Genomic DNA, 18,590 nt, shown 5'->3' on the forward strand with positions numbered 1-18,590 from the left:
CGCTGGTGACACCTCACCTCCACGTCCTGACCAGGCGTTGTGCATGTACCTATCCAACTTCCTCATGTCTCCATTTAAGGCTTATTCATTGCCATGTTCCATAACTGTATTCCTAAATAGACCTAAAAAGACCTAATCCATCCATTTCATCTGTTCCTCCACAATCTTTTTACAATGCATAATGAGGAAGAGCTCTTTTCATATATACATTTATGTATTCTATAAAACCAAACACTAAAACGGCCATGTTTCAGTACTTCAGTGGAATCGGTTTGCATTTCTGTTGTCCTGTTTTTTGCTCATGTTCAGAGAACAACAGAATTCAATGTGCATTCATATTTGGACTGTGCTGCCATGTGTCTGTGGAGGAGGCAGATGAAAAGAGTCATGATCCACTGTTAGGATCCGTCAATGTCTCTTCACATCTGCAGAGGAGAAGCTTGTCCAGGTGTTGTTCAGCCACCTGAATTGGTGCTTTCCTTTGTAAAAGCTGGAGGAGAGGGGGGACACAACATCCACTACAAAATCCCAGAGCGCTCAATAATTACGAGACTGTGTTTGGATACCTTTGGTCGGGTGTTTGTGACAGAATGATGGAAAGAGTTCGGAGGATACAGTGAGTGTGTCTGCAACTTGACTTGAGGGGAAGAGGACGCGTGTCCAGAATTTATGTTGTGTGTTGTGTGTTTATTATTACTTTGCATTTAAGGAAGGAAGCGTGGGTGCTTCACTAAATCACAGGGAGGATTGTTAGACACGTGTGTTATTAATTTTTTCAGGGTCCCTGTGGCGTCGGTATGAATCTTAATGCTGCTGACTGGGCTGCAGCTTTATCGACTTTCTTTAAAATATGAAGAAGCTTTGCTGGAAGCGCCTGAGGTCATTAGCTGAAGAGTAGGCACAAATCCTTCACAGAGCCTGCTCCGGCTTCGCCATATTAAATGTGCTCTTAAAATATTCATAATCATACTCTTGGCTGCACACACACACACACACACACACACGTATGCACACAGACAATGTGCCAGGGTCAGGGGGCGATCAATATTAAAATGTATTCCTGTCTTGGTGTTAATTAGCTGTGGTTCTTTTAAACCACGATGTCTGAGAACAGATTAACAGTATCTGTTTGTGTAACAGGATAGTATTTACTTCTCCTTCTTCATGCAAACACAGATGGAAGACTAATGAGGATGTACAAACAATGTAATATGTTACTACAAGGTACTTTATTTAAAATATAAGAAGCAATGTAAGTATTTCAATGACTCTGTCCAGTCAATCTACCTATCTATCCATCCATCCATCGATTTGATCATGTGTAGATACAGACCAGATCAGATGAGTAGACATTTTTGTTTATGTGGCTCATTTGTTCAGAAGTCGACGTGTGTTTTCCTGATGGCCAACAGGTTGTGCCAAATCACTGTTATGATGTAAAATGAGGGTGTGTGGATATGATGTTATGCCCTAAGGTTAACAATAGATGTGCTTTCATGGTCAGGGAAGGTGGATACCACAGAGGGATGTGTAGATTCAATTCATTTCGGTGTTAAACGATCAGTGTCCATATTGGAACAGGCTTAGCAGCAGTTTTGCACTGAATGCTCGTGTGTTTTAAAGAAAGCTAATAATCCACATACTGAACCCGTTTAAGTGCAGTGACTAGTGTCTCTTCTACTCTTTCAGTGATTTTTCTAACATTTCAAAGTGAAATAAAGTATTCTTACACTGACTCTAATCAAGTGTGTCTACTGTGTTAACTGTTTTTAGGAGCCTAACGAGATGATTACTGACTAGATCTTTAACCTGAGAGAAATTTGCACGTCATTCCTTATCTCTGTCTGTCTTAATTATCCCAACAAACACAACCTTTTTCTTCTTGTCAGCATGTCTGTTTTCATGGTTTCCCTCATGTCAGATGCACCGGCTAATCGCTTTTCTCTCAAGTCTCTGGTGAGCCCCCAGGACCGACTTGCTTCTGAGGCAGCTCACCAGATGAGCAATTTTCACCGAAGAGTGAATGGAGTTATTTGTAGTAAATGTGTAAATACCAATGATACAAACACGTATTACATGTTTAGTACCACCTTCTTACTGAGCTAATCATCAGCTGAACATGACCTGTGAGCCACATGCTATTTTTACTCCTGGGTAGCTTCAACAGGGGTTAAATGACAGCCTATCAAAGGACCCCAGCATGTTTGAGACAGGTGCTACGACAGAGACCAGGCCAAAACAACCTGCTGATGTCTGTTTGTGTGCCATGCTGCTGGACAATGGATCAGGGCCAGCAGATGTATCGGGGGGTGGGGAGGGTGGAATTATTCACACAAAGCCGCTGAGAACAATATCGCACAAAACAATGAGAACTGGCCAGTGCGCTGAATAGAAATAACTTTCACCAAGGTTTTGGCAAATGTCACTGTGCGTCATAAATCTGTGATGAACTTCAGTCCACGGCTCTGGACTCGACTCAGACAGTATCAATGTGTATGTGTAACAAAAGCAGACTTGTTATCTTCTGCTAGCATCTGTTTTCTTTCATATTCAATGATAAGTTCATCAACATTTCACCCGAGATTTCTGCACAAGGAACAGAAACATCAAGTGATATGTGATTCTGTCAGTAAACAGCTGTGGCTCCTCACGATTCGTTCATCATTAAACGTCACATACATGTATGTCAGCCCTGAACGAAGTGGAATTATTTTCCAAAACCAGAGAAGCCTTACCCAACACTGGTTACGGTTTGTGTGTTTTTGCTTCTGTGCAGTGACAGGAACAGCCTGTCCTCCTCCACAGATTACTACTTACTGTTAATGTACATGCACTGCATTTCTCCCAAAAAGACTGATTTACCTTGTACATGTCACTTACATATAAAACTCGTTGTGGTTGAACAGAAGACACCCGACCCCACCCACCCCACCCCCCACAGGCACATACGCCTCAGCGGTGCTTATTGATCTGTATGTAGCGTAATGCCGGTCTTTATGGTAATGCTGCGGTTAGACAAGCAAGTAGGAAAACTCTGTACTCCAGCCCACTGTTATCTCTGCATCAATCCATTAGAGTATTGAAACTGTGGTCACTCTAGACGATGTGTAGCGATTATATATGGCTGCAAATTGAATGACTCAATATACAATTCAGTTATGAGCAGCATGTAAAATACCAGATAGATGTGAATGTTTCCTCCAGCCACAATGCATTACATCTATACATTAAAAGGAGAATGGGGCCATGACTTGAGGCTGTGAGATGTCTAATTACACCATTCACCAAACAACACCATAAAAAAAACAGTGAGTGAGTATGTGTCCCCAGGAAAGTGAATGATGTTTGGCTTGGCCTCCTGTCCCCTCCTCCAAAGGACTGTGAAATCAGAAATTAAACGCTTCAAGCAAATACCTCATCCGCTCTGGTAAATGTTTGTTATTGGACTTGGTTCAAAAGAAACATTGTGAGGAAGGTCGCGCCGTGCCACGGAACAGAAGTGGAAGGACATTAAGACAGAGATTGACCCTAATACATAAGAGTATGTTATTCAATAACATTCGCGCACATTATAATTTCCAAGTGTATCTATCGTAGATGGATGAATATGCATATATGGATGACTTCAGAGGCAATAAAAAAGCTGCTAAACTGGTGGCAGCAAGGACTGCATTGATACAAACTGACCACTGGGGTAATGACTGATATGACCTGTTGACCCTTCCCCTCTGTGGCCCATTGTCAGCTTTCAATCCAGTCTATTTGCTCTTTCCCTTCTCCCTATTGTTAAACATTTCGCACAATATGGGGAGGGGGGAAGCATGGCCGAGCATAACATTAGAGTTAATGAAGTGACAACACAGAGAGGGGGACCCATGTAGGCACATGATTGCAGATGGATAAAGAACAAAGGTACAATGTATTTTGTATGGCAGTAGTAGATGCAATAGCAAGATGACTGACTACAGAGGCAAACGAGTGTATCTTTGGTAAATATTTGAACCTTTTGTGCATTACAGACGTCTGGCCAGAATTATGGAATGAATTTTGAAACCTCTCCTAAATAACTAGAGATATGAGCTTTGTAACAGCTGCCGGGTCAGAGAGCAGGTGATGGGGGGACGGACATGACTAATTTAGCCCTTCACTTCAAGTGCTAACAAGACACCCCCCCCCACACACACACTGACACACACTTGTATGTATGTGTATCCAGACTCGTGTGCCATATGGACTTACCTCGACACCTGTCGGTTCAGACTACCTGACAATGGCTGTGTGCCCTGTGATGAATAATTCAACGTCAGCAGCAGGTTTTCCTGAAGTTCTGGAGTACGAGGACTGAACATCTTCATGCGGCGCAGTGGATCCTTCGTCTCACGGGCAACAATCTCTCTGCAGACCAGGTGTCATTCTCTTCTTTGGAATGATCTGATTTTCAAAGTCAACTCAAAGTTAACAAAGGAAAATGATTTGTTTCACACAGATAACGGAAAGACTTTTTTGGTGGGAGGATCGAAGGATGCGCGTAAGACCTCTTGTGTCAGTCCCTGTTTTAGAACCTACTGTGTGTGACACTGTCTGCGCCACGTCCACCTTCTGTTCCCGTTACAACAACGATTCCACAGTTCATCCATAAAACCACAGCCCCTGCTTTACCACTCATATCTGCTCCTCATACAACTGTGTTCAGGGCTGCTTCCGCTCTCTCCTGCAATGACTGACGTATGTTTAGTTACTCCTCTGCCTCCTTTAGCAATACCAATCATGGTATTTGTGTAAATGTAGTGAGAGGTGGAGTTTTCCAGAGAAATGTAATAAAAATAAAAGTAATACAATCATCCTCAATACAATTTCACAACAATTAAATGTGGTCTCCTCACTACTCAATCATTGTCATCCAAAGCCCTGTTAGACAACGAACTTTATATCTGACGTAGAACTTAATAAATGCTTCCTCAGACACCTGGTTATAACCTTCCTGAGCTAACGTCCATATTCTTATCAACTCAATCATGTCAACACATCAACGCATTCTGTACCCTAGATCCCAGTGGTCTTAGATAGTCTTCCATTAGTTAGAAACCACCTATTAGACATATTCAATACATCATTAGCGACAGACTACTTACCGCAGTCGTCCTGAAGAAACCAACACTTGACCCCAGTGTCCTAGCTAACTACAGACCAATATCAAACCTCAAACACCTGCAGTACTTTTTAAATACGAACCGCTTATTTGAGGATTTTCAATCAGGATCTCGGGCAAATCAGAGCACAGAGACGGCTCTGGTAAAAGTCACCAACAGCCTTCTGAAAGCTTCACACAACCTGGATTACAGCGATCAGTATTTGGACAGTGGACATATGTTATAGAAGCAATTAAACAAACAGCGAAAACCAACAATCACAGAAACACACAAACATGCAACACGCTACAATTACGAGCAAAATGAAAAGAACACAAACACAAGGCCTGCACATGTACACAATGCATGCAAAGGACAAAGTGCACACTGAGCTGTGATGTGTGTAGAATCTGATAGAGGATCGTGCAGACAGCGAGTTGCAGACAGAGCCTAAGGGCCTAGAGAGCTTACTGCAGGAGATGTGACCACAGAAGAACCATGGAGGGAAAGGTGCCGCTGTAAACTAGTCTGTGTGTGGGGTTCTGTGGATGGCAGATGGCAGATCTCTCAGCCCCCCCCACACACACACACACTTAATAGGGACACTTGTTGGACCGTGGCCATCTGGAGGGTGGTCTGCTGCTGCTGCAGGCTGACTGGGTGATACTGACCAATACTTTCTCTCAAAGTTTCAAAGTCATTTAAACATTGACTGAGGAAAATGATCTGCATCACACAAATAATTCAGAAGAAAAATGTGAAACTTTGAATGAAACTAATGAATAATAAACAACATCTTCATCTTCAAATTAGCACTTTATTTTCTCAACAAAGCTTTGGTTTCCAAACCACTGGATATGAATGCAAAATATGTACTCATTAAAATAAAAATGTGACACAGATCCAATACAAAGTATTTTGCCTCAAAAACAAATTGAATGATTTAAAGTCTAAAACTGTTCAACTGTACTCCAACCAGAAGTTTGATGTAGCTAATAAGTCAACACTGAAGTGGCAGGTACTTCAGTGTAACTTCTGCTGGTGTGGACGGTTGAGTTTAAAGTCAGCATCTGCACAGCCATGTCACAACAGAATGACTGGATGACGTCAGCTGTTGACCTGTGTTTCATGTTCAGTTTTCACAAAGTGATGAACAACGTATGAGAACTGTGAGATAAAGCACTGAGCATGTAGAAGATGCTGGAAAGGAAAGAATTTGATGTACTTTCTGTACAGGCAGCCTTCTTGCTGCCACAGTTTGCTGTGACAGATTAAAAACACCTGGGTTCCATGAGGACGGGTTTTGTATTTTCCACTCACAAGTTTCCACTCCGAGCTATTTGATCTCAATAAAGTGATATACAGTTTTATATATTATTCATTTATTTTGCAAGAATGATCAAGCTCATTTTGAAAAACTGAAAACATTATTTGTGATTGGAACCCTGATTGTTTTCTCCATATGCTGGTTTTCAAATTCGTGGACTGCATTTTGGCATTTAAGGAAAACACAAGAAACTTGTGCTACCTGAAATGGACCAGACTCAGTGAATAACTCCCTAAACTTTAGTGAATTGAGCACATCCAATCGATGAAGTGTACAACCTCCTATGCCCTATAATTGCTAATTTAACTATCTGGACCAATGAGCAGCAATGGCTAACATGTCTCTGGGGGCATCAGGTGGGAACCTCCCTTCAACAGTGTTTCGTCTACAGTAGTTGGTCCCACAACACCTCCAGGAGGGAGTCACTCCCCTAAAGCCAGCCATCACTGCGCCTCCTACAACCACAAACAACAATATCAGGACAAAACACACCAGCACATTTGGCAACAAACCCACCTAAACAGTTCAATTCTGTTTTGCAATACTAATGTTTTCTGAAAGTGGCGGCCATTTTGGGTGAGGAAGGCAGAGGCAGGGAGAGACGCCTTGTCGGGCTAAGTTCCCTCCCCTGCCGGGTGTGGCTGTACTCTACCTCCCTCTTCTCCCCCACTTTCACAAACAACTATGACAAACAATTCAACCAACCAGGCCTAGACAACAAACACACACTCAAGCCAACTCACCTGGACTGACCGCATGGCATCAAAGAGGCTCTCACAAGCCACACCCCCCACTTAAAAACACTTCCTCTTCCTGTGTCTCTTCTTTGCTTCTCCCAGTAGCCTGTCTATCCTCAGAGCTCCCCCTGCTGGCCCCGAATAGCCATTATTTCTTTGCATCCAGATCCATTGACTGGATCTGCGCGCCTCATCAGACATTTCCTTTACTATCTTCCTCACCTTCTGTCCACCTCCTCCTAACTCCTTCAACAACAGACCTTGCTACAAATCCTCTACACCCTACTTCCACTGGACAAATCCTAACTTTCCATCCTCGCTGCTCTGCTTCTCCACCTAACTCTTCATACCTAACTGTCAGCTCTATGAGATAAACTTTCCTTCTACTCGTAGACCACAGAACTATATCCGGCCTTAACTTTGTACTGGCTATTTCCTGGGGAAAAAACAGCTTTCCTCCTACTGTATATCCACCTGCATTTCCCAGTCACAAACATCATCTAAGCTGCCTTGCCTCTTTGCTGTCTTACTAATTTTCTCTCCCTGCTGAACAAACTTGATTGTGGCTCTCTTTGTCTTTGACCCTCCTACATTTGTTTGCCTCCGCATATCCTCAATTCCCACCGCAAGGCTTTTTAACACCTGGTTATGTCGCCATGTATACCGGCCTTGTGACAGACTAACCCTACAACCTGACAAAATGTGCCTAAGCGTTGCAGTACCTGAGCACAACGGACACGACGGGTCTCCATTTAGCCAGAGTTTAAGGTTCTGGGGCGTTGGCAAAACATCGTATGTTGCCGCTATTAAAAATCGAATACTGTTTTCCTCCATACTCCACAGCTCTTTCCAACTAAGCTTTTTCCTCTCTACGCCTTCCCAGTTCACCCACTGCCCCTGCTTAGCCTGCGCCACTGCCTTTGCATCCCTTAGTACTTCCTCCTGTCTACGAACCTGATCCACCACTAGCTTTCTCTTCTCTTTGGGCCCTGCTCTACTCCACACCGGTTTGCCTGGGCCAAGCCACAGACCGCCCCGGACTATTTGAACATTACCCACGATTTCTGTATGCCTAAGCGTTGCTTCTGCCTCCTGCACTGCCATCTCTGGGTTCCATTTCCTCCCTCTTATTGGGTTTGGAACCACCTTACTAACTACTGCAGCTTTACTCCCTGATAGCAGGAGCTCTGTCCTAACTTTTATAGCACATTTATACTCCTCCACCAAACCATGTACTGGGAGCTGGAGTATGCCCTTCCCATACATTGCCACCGTACTTAAACATCTAGGAACTCCTAGCCACTTCCTGATGTAAAAGCTAACTAATCTCTCCACCTCATACACAGACAATGGCCGCATCAACCTAGGGAATAAACCAAACTGCAAACACCACAGCTTCAACTTGCCTGGAATCCCTGACTTATCTATTTTATGCAGTACCCCAGCGATGCCCTTCCGAAACGGCTCTACCTGTTCCCTATCATGCAAGTCTGCACTGTACCACCTACCTAGACTCTTTACTGGTTTTTCCCTAATCATCGGAATTTGCTCTTGATCTATTACAGACTTTCTATCGATTAACTTCCCTCTACTTATTGAAATACTTCTCAACTTACTAGGCTTAATCTTCATACTAGCCCATTTTAGGTTTTTATTAAGTCTTTCCAGTACTCTTTTCATACATGGTACCGTAGTTATCAACGTCATGTCGTCCATGTAGGCCCTAATCGGTGTGAGGGGTATCTCATCCTACCGCCTCTCTCCACCTCCAACCCACTTTGAGGCTCTAATAATGAACTCCATTGCCATTGTGAATGCCAATGGGGAATCGTACACCCTGCCATAATGCCTAGTTCAAGCTTCTGCCAACCTGTTACAAAGCCTGCTGTACTTCTTCTGTCTAATGTCCTGGAAGTATGACTTTACTAAATTAACCACCTCTCCTGGTACTCTAAAATAATAATAAATAATTAACCCTTGTCAAGAAGAGTTCAGGTCTCATCATTAAGTGGGTCTCATGAAATACTGATGACAAGTTAACTATTACTCATCTTAACTTTACTGAGCTGCGTAGGTACATGTTCGACCCCCTCTCCTGCTCTGACGACCCAATACTTCACGTCTGTAGCTTGCTGAGAACAGAAGTTGTTGTCGCATCTTCCTTCATTTAAAGAACTGTAGAACTTTAGCTGGAGATGATAAATTATATGATAATATATGATAATATGATAATTATATGATAAATAAATAAAGATGATAAAACATGAACTAGAAATCACATAGACAGAGACCAAGAATGATCATGCTCATCAGCAACCTTTGACCTGTCAGCCCTCTCCCACTGTGCCAAGCTGCGGTTTGAGTTTTTTGTCCAGCACTGGCATTGTGGTTTGAATCCGGCCCCCTGTCATGAGCTGGGCGGGGCTCGCACCAGTAGCTGCAGTTGGTGTGGCCCTGTAGCAGCATCAGGTGGTCAGGCTGATGTACCCCACTGATGTAAACTTAGAGGCACTGTCACTTATCAGTAAACATACGCTTCAGACAGTCAATCACCTGGAGACTGGAAGTGGTCCGTAGCAATCTCAGTGTCCCTAGAATAGCAGTCCACCACCACCAGGTAATCCCCCTTCTCTGTTCACAGATGTTTGCCCCGATCCTCTACGGTACCACGGGCCAAGTGGCAGAGCAGTGGTGTGACGGGGCTCTTTGTACTGTGAGGGTCTGTGGATTTGACAAAGGTGAAGTTTGAGACCAGAATAAGATCTCGGATACAAGCGGCTGAAATGAGTTTCCTCCGCAGGGTGGTGGGGCGCTCCCTTAGAGATAGGGTGAGGAGCCGCTGCTCCTCCACATCGAGGATCTGAATCAGATGCCCCCTGGACGCCTCCCGAGGGAGGTGTTCCAGGCATGCCCCACCGGGAGGGGCCTCCTGCGAAGACCCAGGACAGGCTGGAGCGACTATGTCGCTCGGCTGGCTTGGGAACGCCTTGGGGTCCCCCCGGAAGAGCTGGAGGAGGTGGCTGGGGAGAGGGAAGTCTGGGTTTCCCTGCTTGGGCTGCTGCCCCCGCGACCTGGCCCTGGATAAGCGGAAGATGATGGATGGATGGATGGATGGATGGATGGAAGTTTGAGACATGACTGTTGATGTCACTCCTGATGGTGGGCCATCATGGCTCTGACTTTGCTGGGGTCTGGTTGGATGCCATCCTTGTGGATGAGCTACCCGAAGTCGTGGAACTCGGCTTGGCTGAATGTTGAGAACACCCCCACCCCTACCATTTTGGATGCAATGTTTTCAAATATGGGGAGTATGAACCACTCATACTTGACTGCTTGATAAAGGCTTTTCAGACCCAACAAGTCCCCACATTTCCATTCTTCTTTACTATCGGACTGTTGGTTCACACCCTTCAGTGGGTTCTCTGACCTCTGTTATGATCCCCATGGAAACTCTGTACACTGTCCTCGAAAAAATTGTTCCCTGGTCTGGTCTGTTCTGAACCAGAACCACCAAAGAGCGCTTCTTCACTCTCCTGGTCGCTGTAGACAACCTCTCTTACGTCTCAGCCTGATGTTTTCTGCCTCACCTGTGCATGGTTGCAGCGTGTTTTCAACGCCCATGTTGAAATGCTTATTACCCTGAAAGGGAATGCCACTCGCACTTTGTTTTTTGCTAATGTCATTCAACTCACTCACCATTTGGATCATCTCCACTGTGTTTTACTGTTTAATAAACTCCACCTCATGGACCACTTGCACTGCTTGTTCTTGTATGAGCTTGTCTTGCATCTGCAACTTCTGTGAGACGTCTCTGTCTGCAGTCCCTATCCTGCCACAAATCTTTCATTGCACCAAACTAACAATGTTTCTCAAGTTCATATAGGCTCTGCACTAAACTCTCGACTATCTCTCCCGCCTTTCTGGGTGCGCATCATTAAACGCTCCAACTAATCATTGGAATCATCTGCATCAGACTTAAACATATTGTAGATTGCCTCAGCATCTCTCCCCATCGCATAACGTAAGAAGCTGACTTGGATCTCACCATCCTCTTTGTGAGGCCTGGTTGCTAATCTGAAGCAGGAGAACCTCTGCATCCAGGTAGTCCAGCCAGCCGGCTGTGTGAAATCAAGTGCCTCGGGTGTGTTGAATTCTGCCATCACTTTAAGTAGTTACTTCTCTGAATTATGGTGATTGGGTCAACTTTATGACACCATGTTATGAAATATTGATGAATATTGAAGGTAACGATTACTCTTCTTAACTTGATTGAGCTGCATAGGTACATGTGGCGCTCACATCACTGCAGAAACTCCCTCTCCTGCTCTGACTACTGGGTACGTCACATGCAACATGCTGAGAACAGTCGTTCCTGTCACAGTGGGAGTCTCCTCATCAGCAGGATAAGGTCAAACCATCAGCTGGATGAAGTGAACTCCCCCATAAGAAGAAACAAAGATGTTGAGATTGAAGTATTTGAGGCAATGAGTATCGAATGATACACAGAGTATTAGAGCAACTGCAAGGATGTGATTCACATGTGAATTACTAATCTACATTGTTGATGAACTCTCAGGTGGAAATGTGAAACAGGTGAACAGGATGACTCCTGTTGTAACTGAGAATCACTGAACAAAATAGGACATTTACAAAACACATTTGCTGACTGACTTAATGTAAAAATACACATAATTTGTTCCTGTGTGTATGTTATTTTATTCTTGGAGAGTCACACAGAATTTGTACCTGTCAAAACAGATGAAATAATTGGTATGTTTAGGGCTCAACTGAGTTAAAATCCTGGTTGGTCAAGAGCTTCCCTGCAGAGTCAATTTGAAAAGCATTTACATAGCTGTCAGAAAGAAACCTAGAAGTGGATGGCTTGATGACATGATTTCATCATCATGTCATGCAGGTACTCATTGGTACTCTGTTCACTCCCAATGAGTGAATCAAGCCTCCACGCAAGTAGGAATTTTATCTGGCGAGACAAAGTCAATGCATCATTGCTTAAAACACAGGTAAAATGACAGAACCTTAGACAGGAACCATGGGAACACAAGAAGGGGAAAGAAAAACAGAGTTCATTGAATTTTTCATTACAACAGGAACTTGTAAAAAATATCCCTTTACAGGGGGGAGATAGGCCAGCTGTTGCAAAAATATTGCTGTGCTTATATCTGGCTGAACAATATTCCAGATATGTACAGTATATACATACATATATATACATACATATCTACATATATATATAATATTTATGTATAATATTATTGACAAATACTTCATTATATTTACAGATTCATGACTGTGAGTCGTGTGATTGTACCCCACTGACCCCTTATGATTTGTCAGAATATTCACATACACATGCACTTGAGTGTTTTCCAGCATATGTCTATGAGTGTGGTGCGCACCATGCATGTATGTGCACTGTGGTGTATTTGTACTCAGTGTACCTCTGCCGACGTGTGCATATTATTGCTTGTTTTTTTCAGGGTCACATTTGATAAGCCCTTGAGTGGTGTGGCAAGATGAAGTGACAGTTTGTCATAAAGCGGGTCATGGGGCAGTCAGTGTGTAGGCCCCGTGTGCGGGGTATAATTAGGCTCTCATTACCATATCAGTCAATTACCAACAAGCACTCTGGTCGCATTCTCTCAGGAATCTTGCCTTCTGGACGCCAGCTCTGTAGAAGGACAGAGTTTCCTGGCTGCATGAAGTAATTATTTTTCCTGTCTTTCTCCCTTCTTACCCTTATTATGATTGCTGCTGGTAAAACAATGGCTTAGGTTTTTTTGTGTTGTGTTGCTGCGGGCACCATCTGTGGTAGTGAGGGGGAGGACCAACAATACCCTTCCATATGGTCAGGGCATCAGCAGTGGGCTGTATCTGCTCATCAGGTCCTGTCATTGTCATCAACCATGTTTATCTGTCACACCGACTCAGACACGGAACTGACACAGCAAGAAATGGCCATATGGCCATATACTTATTTATGAGGGAATGATGAGGTTGGACATGCAGCCGTCCTGCTGAGGTGTACATAAACGTGTTCTTTTTTTTAGAGGGACACTGTAGCCCTAAAGTTAAGGGGACCGTTTCTGAATGACTTATTGGTGATTATTGATTGAAATGAATGCATCTTCACTTCTCTGAAAGGGACTAGCATAGTACAGTTTTCATGGACATGAATGAAATCATTTGCCTCTCCATCAATCCCGCTCTGCAATCACTGACTGGTGTTGGGAGCTTGGGGCTTTTTTAGACATACCCATCTGCTGTCTCGCACCTCCTAATCTGCACGCAAAGACATTACTGGTGCTATTACTATTCTGTCCTACATATAATTACTGAGGCAAAATGTTTTTATTCTCCTAACTTTTCACACACATTTTCGTCAAGGCCACACAAACCAGGAGATTTCTTCTTTCTTTTATTCTTTTATTGACGGACAGCGCTAAATGGTCCAAGTCCTTGAACGTATGGGGTGAAAGAGGGCTGTGTTTCGTGCTCAGCAAGATATCAAGAAGATGCAGATGGCATGTAGAAAGACATAGGGGAGAAAAGAGAAACATAATATACATCCACTGTTTAGAGAGGAGTGATGCTGTGATATGAGTATTAATATACAACAAAGTAACTATGTTATATTGGAAGAGGACACAGGGACATGGGCTTCAGGAGAAACAGATTAGCTGTGAAAGATCCCAAATGATAGAAAGGCAGAAATAGAGAGAGCGGAAGGGGGCTGATAAAACGATTATCCAGCCTCATCTCAGTCTATGTTTATCTCCGTCTGCTGTACACGGTGTCTTGCCCCATCTTAGTCTCACCAAATAATAGAAACCTTGAAACAAAGCCAATGTCACTGTGGTTTTTAATTGGTCTTCAGAACACAAAATTAACATCCAGAGAGCACACTTCCTGTCAGAAGTGGCAGCGCATGCATTCTATTTTGACGGACATTTCCATGTGCTGTGTTGAGTCCTAAATTAATACGTGAGTGCCTGGCATGAGTTGTTCCAACAGAGGTTAACTTAATGACTTGGATGTTTGCGTTTCGGGGTATGGACAGACTAATACTCAGCGAATGACGGGGATTGGAATATTGCTCATAGGATAAGAAGAATAATAGGCAGTTTCTAGCCCCAGGCACTGCGGACCCCCTGTCCAGCCCACATGTCTCGCTCTCCCTTCTACTGCAAACTACCACTTCTCCCCTTCTTGACCTCCTCTGTCCTAACACCCTCTTTTCCTGTCCACTTGGACTTCCTCAAAATGCCCCCCTCTATCCTGTTAGGCACAGTTGCAGGGCTGCTGCCATGGCTGACGCTGTAGTCCAATCTTATTCCACTGCTGATTGCCCTCAGGTCACCTGGCCTTACGCCACAGCAGAGGGGATTTTAGGCTGACAGTTGCCCCTGGCAACGCCAGGACAGACTGTGGGAAAAAGTGGGTGATGGGATAGAAGGGGGGGTGTTCAGTCAGTTGCAGCCCTGGGAGACAGCTGGAGTCCCTCTCACCTCCTGGCCTGTGGGGGTCAGTCGTCTTACCAAAGCATGTGGACCAGATCCTTGGCCTGGAACATGACCAGTGTCTGGGGTTTGGCCAGGACACAGCCCTACAGCCCACAAGAGACCAGTGCGGGACTACAATGATGTCTGTATATGGAGACCAACTATTCAGTGTCGTAAAGACAAGACGAGGTACAAACGTATGAAGACACAAATGACGCATCTCAGCGTCTCACTTCCTCAGAGTGCAGCACCGGCCAGGCAACCCTACTTTGAATCTCTGATTGTCTTATGCAGATTTCCTTTTTATCAAATTCCCTGAAAGGTGTAATTATGTCGGCCCCCCTTGAAATATCCCTGGCGTGCTTGCTCGTGTGATGCACGGCACATATAATTTAATTTGAATTCATTACTCCCCCTCCTGTCAGTTAATATATTCATGACTTCCAATTCCCTCAGAGCTGTCCCACCACCTGGAGTGTCCTCCCTCATCTGTGTCACACCTCCCCCCTCTTCTTCCCAATGCCCTCCTCCTCCTACCCTCTTCTGGCCCTGCGGGATCCCTTGGGGCCCATGAAGGGGTGTTAGGGCCAGGGTCACATCGGCTGGGGGGCCCGCTGTCATTAGGGTGCAGTGGAATGTGTTAGCACGGAGCAGCTGGGACCAGCCAGCTCTGTCCCGGCCCCCTCTGTGCTGGTGCTGCTGGTGCTGCTGTGTGTGTGTGTCTGGGGCGGTGGACGAAGACGTTGGGACATCTGCATATACCAGATGTGTTTGCAGAAGTGCAGTCCAACAAAGTGAGAGGCCGCTGCACCTCTTCGTCCATGTTAAATATTTCATCAGAGAACTATGGGAGCTAAAATCTCCAGATGAGGTTTAATATGTTTGATTTAAAGTTCAACAACTGCATTTTTATCAAGTTCAACCAGATAAATAGACACTTATGCACAGCCGGTTTATGTTGTTGCAAATTGTATTTACATGTAAAGCTGGCTGAATGCAATATAGAGAAAATGCTTTGGTTTTATCTGGATCATCCTCCTCCTCTGGATTATAATGTATTATTCAAAACACTACACAAATATTGCTCCATTCAATAAAATGCATAGTCATGTTTCTTTGCAGTATCATGGTCCAAAGGACCAAGGTTCAGCTTCAAAATGTTCCTCTTTCATCTTGTGCCTTTGTGCCAGAATTCCGGCCAACACTGACTGAATATGCCCCTTCTGTGTGGTAAATATTTCATGGTGGGGAGCAGCTCAAAGTTTGATCTTTGCGGGGTGCCAGTGTTGGAGTTCAAAGGAGATGGTGGGTCCTCTGACAGCCAGCCAGAACAGAGTGGAGGAGGAGATACTGAGGTAAGACAGGAGGTGGGGAAGAGAACAGAAGGGATGAGAGGAGGGGAGAAAAGGGGAGGGGGGGTGCACTGCTGTGTGCTGCGTTTACATTCAGCACCATCAATGTTCTGGACAGCTCCAGTTGAAAACAACGAGGTTCAAGAAGAGGTAAACAGAGGCTGAATCTGTGTTTTTCAGACAAATGAATCGAGACACATTGCACATACAGTATATGTGTAATATTCTTACCAGTCTCTATACTTCCGTGTGTACTGATGCCTCTGTTGATGATGGAGTGTCTTTGTGTGCTGTATTTCTATATCTCTGAATGTGTGTGTTGAAGGAAGGAAGACAAGGGCTAGATTATTAATCAGGGCCCTTCCCTTAAATGTGAGAGCTGCTCACACTCCATGGCTTAATTACTGAAAATGAGTCATAATTATGGGCTGTCAGTCCAGCCCCTGGCTCCCCCTCCGCTCCTCCATCTCAAGGGTCCCATGTCCTCCCTCCACTGCACCACACCCAGGCACCCATCATTTATCATCCCCATTTTCACTCAGATATGATTTACCAATAAGAACAATCAGCTCCATCTAACATTTTGTGATGGGAAGTGATTTAACAAAGAAATGGCTTCAGAAACTAAATTGTCTACAACTGTCTACAAAAATAAACCTACGTATATGGAACAGGACATTTTGTGGACGGTAAGTGATGTCATAGTACTGCTGTGGAGGGGCTGCTGTCTCTTCAGATACCTCCAGAGACTCATGAAAGCTGTTGTGTTGTATCACAATGACCTTGATATGTGCAACTGCTTTTACTTTAGTCCCTAACCACTAATGTACTGTTCTATGTGGAAGTAAGTAAAAGATAAAGCTAAAAATGTATATTGAAGCCCAGGGCTGCTGCTACCCAATTGGGAACCCTAAGCACAACTGCTTTGTGACAGTGCTCCCACCACAGAAAAAGGTAAACAGTCATATATAAGGAAATTCCATTCAGAAAAAGATTATGTAACACCAACACAGTGGCGATATCAGACTATGGAACGACAAAAGGAGAAAAAGATCAATTCCACCACCAGAACCAATTTATGCTGTGAAGGCTGTAATTGCGTGTTTATTTATAAACAGAGGCAGGAGTAGGGGCCGGGTTACTCCAGGCCCAAGCTGGCTTCTCCCAACAATGCTCAGCTCTTCCTCCGTCCATATAGACTCCTTTGTCTCTCTGCCTTCACCGTCCCAGGTGGCACTCCAGTACAAAGTGTTTCGTCCTTCTGTCAGAATGGCCTAATGAATGCATTGCAATTGAACCTTTGACTTGTGGCTTGGGGAAAATCAGCTGAGACAGCTCAACAATATGAAAGTTGTTAGTCTCTAGTACATTTCTTTTTGTTTTGTTATGTCATCAGATAGGGAGAAGGAACATTTCTTTTGAAGGTCTTTGCCTCCCTCTAAATATCTGGTAGTTGCTAAGATGTTTTCATTTCTTTCCCATGTTCTGAGGATCAGTTTTTCACTGGAGTTCATTTGATGCTAAACCCCTGGAAAACTCAACTTTAATGCCAGTGAGGAGCGCAACCTATTGACAAAGTGGTTAGGAAGAGAGTCGTGGAGCATGTCAAGAGGATCTGCTCCGTACATGTCGCCAGCCCTGCTTTAGGCCTACAACTCGTCAAGGAATGTCTGTCGGTGTCCTGAAGTGATGGAGAGTACTCTGTTCGAGAGGTTAGAGGATTCTCCAACAAAGATCCAGCAAAGCTAAGGAAAGCTAAGGATTTTTTGATGGAACTCTGCTATGTCTGTCAGGGCTCATGGCCAGGGGTGTCAACTGTACTGCTGAAAAGCTGCCACACCGTCTGCAAAATGGCTAGCTAAAGCTTCTCAGTACAAAGAACAATGCTCCATTCTGCCCTTTGCTTACGTTAAAGATTTCACCTGCAGCAAAGCACGCAAAGGAAATGACCCTAGATTTTCTCTCACTCCAGCATCGAAAATATCCAACCTGTTTACCAAAACATGAGTAATCTAAGAGTGAAAAGACAAGTCAAAAGACAAGTCTCTACCTACAAGACAGATGTTACAGTAAACCACTTAACTTCTCAAATGGACAGTTCAAGTTACACACATAGTAACATTGGGAAACGGTGTCCCATCCACCAGAAACCCCATCCTCTGAAGAATGAAGCAAGCCACTGCACTTCACCCTGGACCTCCACCGTGGGGCACAGAGAACAAAGAGCCCCCCCCCACACAGTATGGAGGGGAACGTGAAGGAAAAGCGTCTTAGCCAAAAGTCAGCTCTATGAGTGTACAGAAGTCTGTGGCAGGGGGCATAGCCTCCGGCCCTGTTCCAGACTTGGTTTATCCCAAAGCACATCCAGGCAGGGCTACTAACATCTACATCCTCCTGAATGACCAAAGCAACAGATCTCTGGTGGTGTCCTGAATTCTTTTTTGACATCTTCCAAGTCAAGGGTTCAGACTAACCTTCCACTCTGGACATGTGCAGGAGTCACCGAGACATCCAGAAGAAGAGCC

This window comes from Lampetra planeri, unplaced genomic scaffold (genome assembly GCF_965212315.1).
Source record: "Lampetra planeri unplaced genomic scaffold, kcLamPlan1.2.h2 scaffold_750, whole genome shotgun sequence".
Classification (NCBI taxonomy): domain Eukaryota; kingdom Metazoa; phylum Chordata; class Hyperoartia; order Petromyzontiformes; family Petromyzontidae; genus Lampetra; species Lampetra planeri.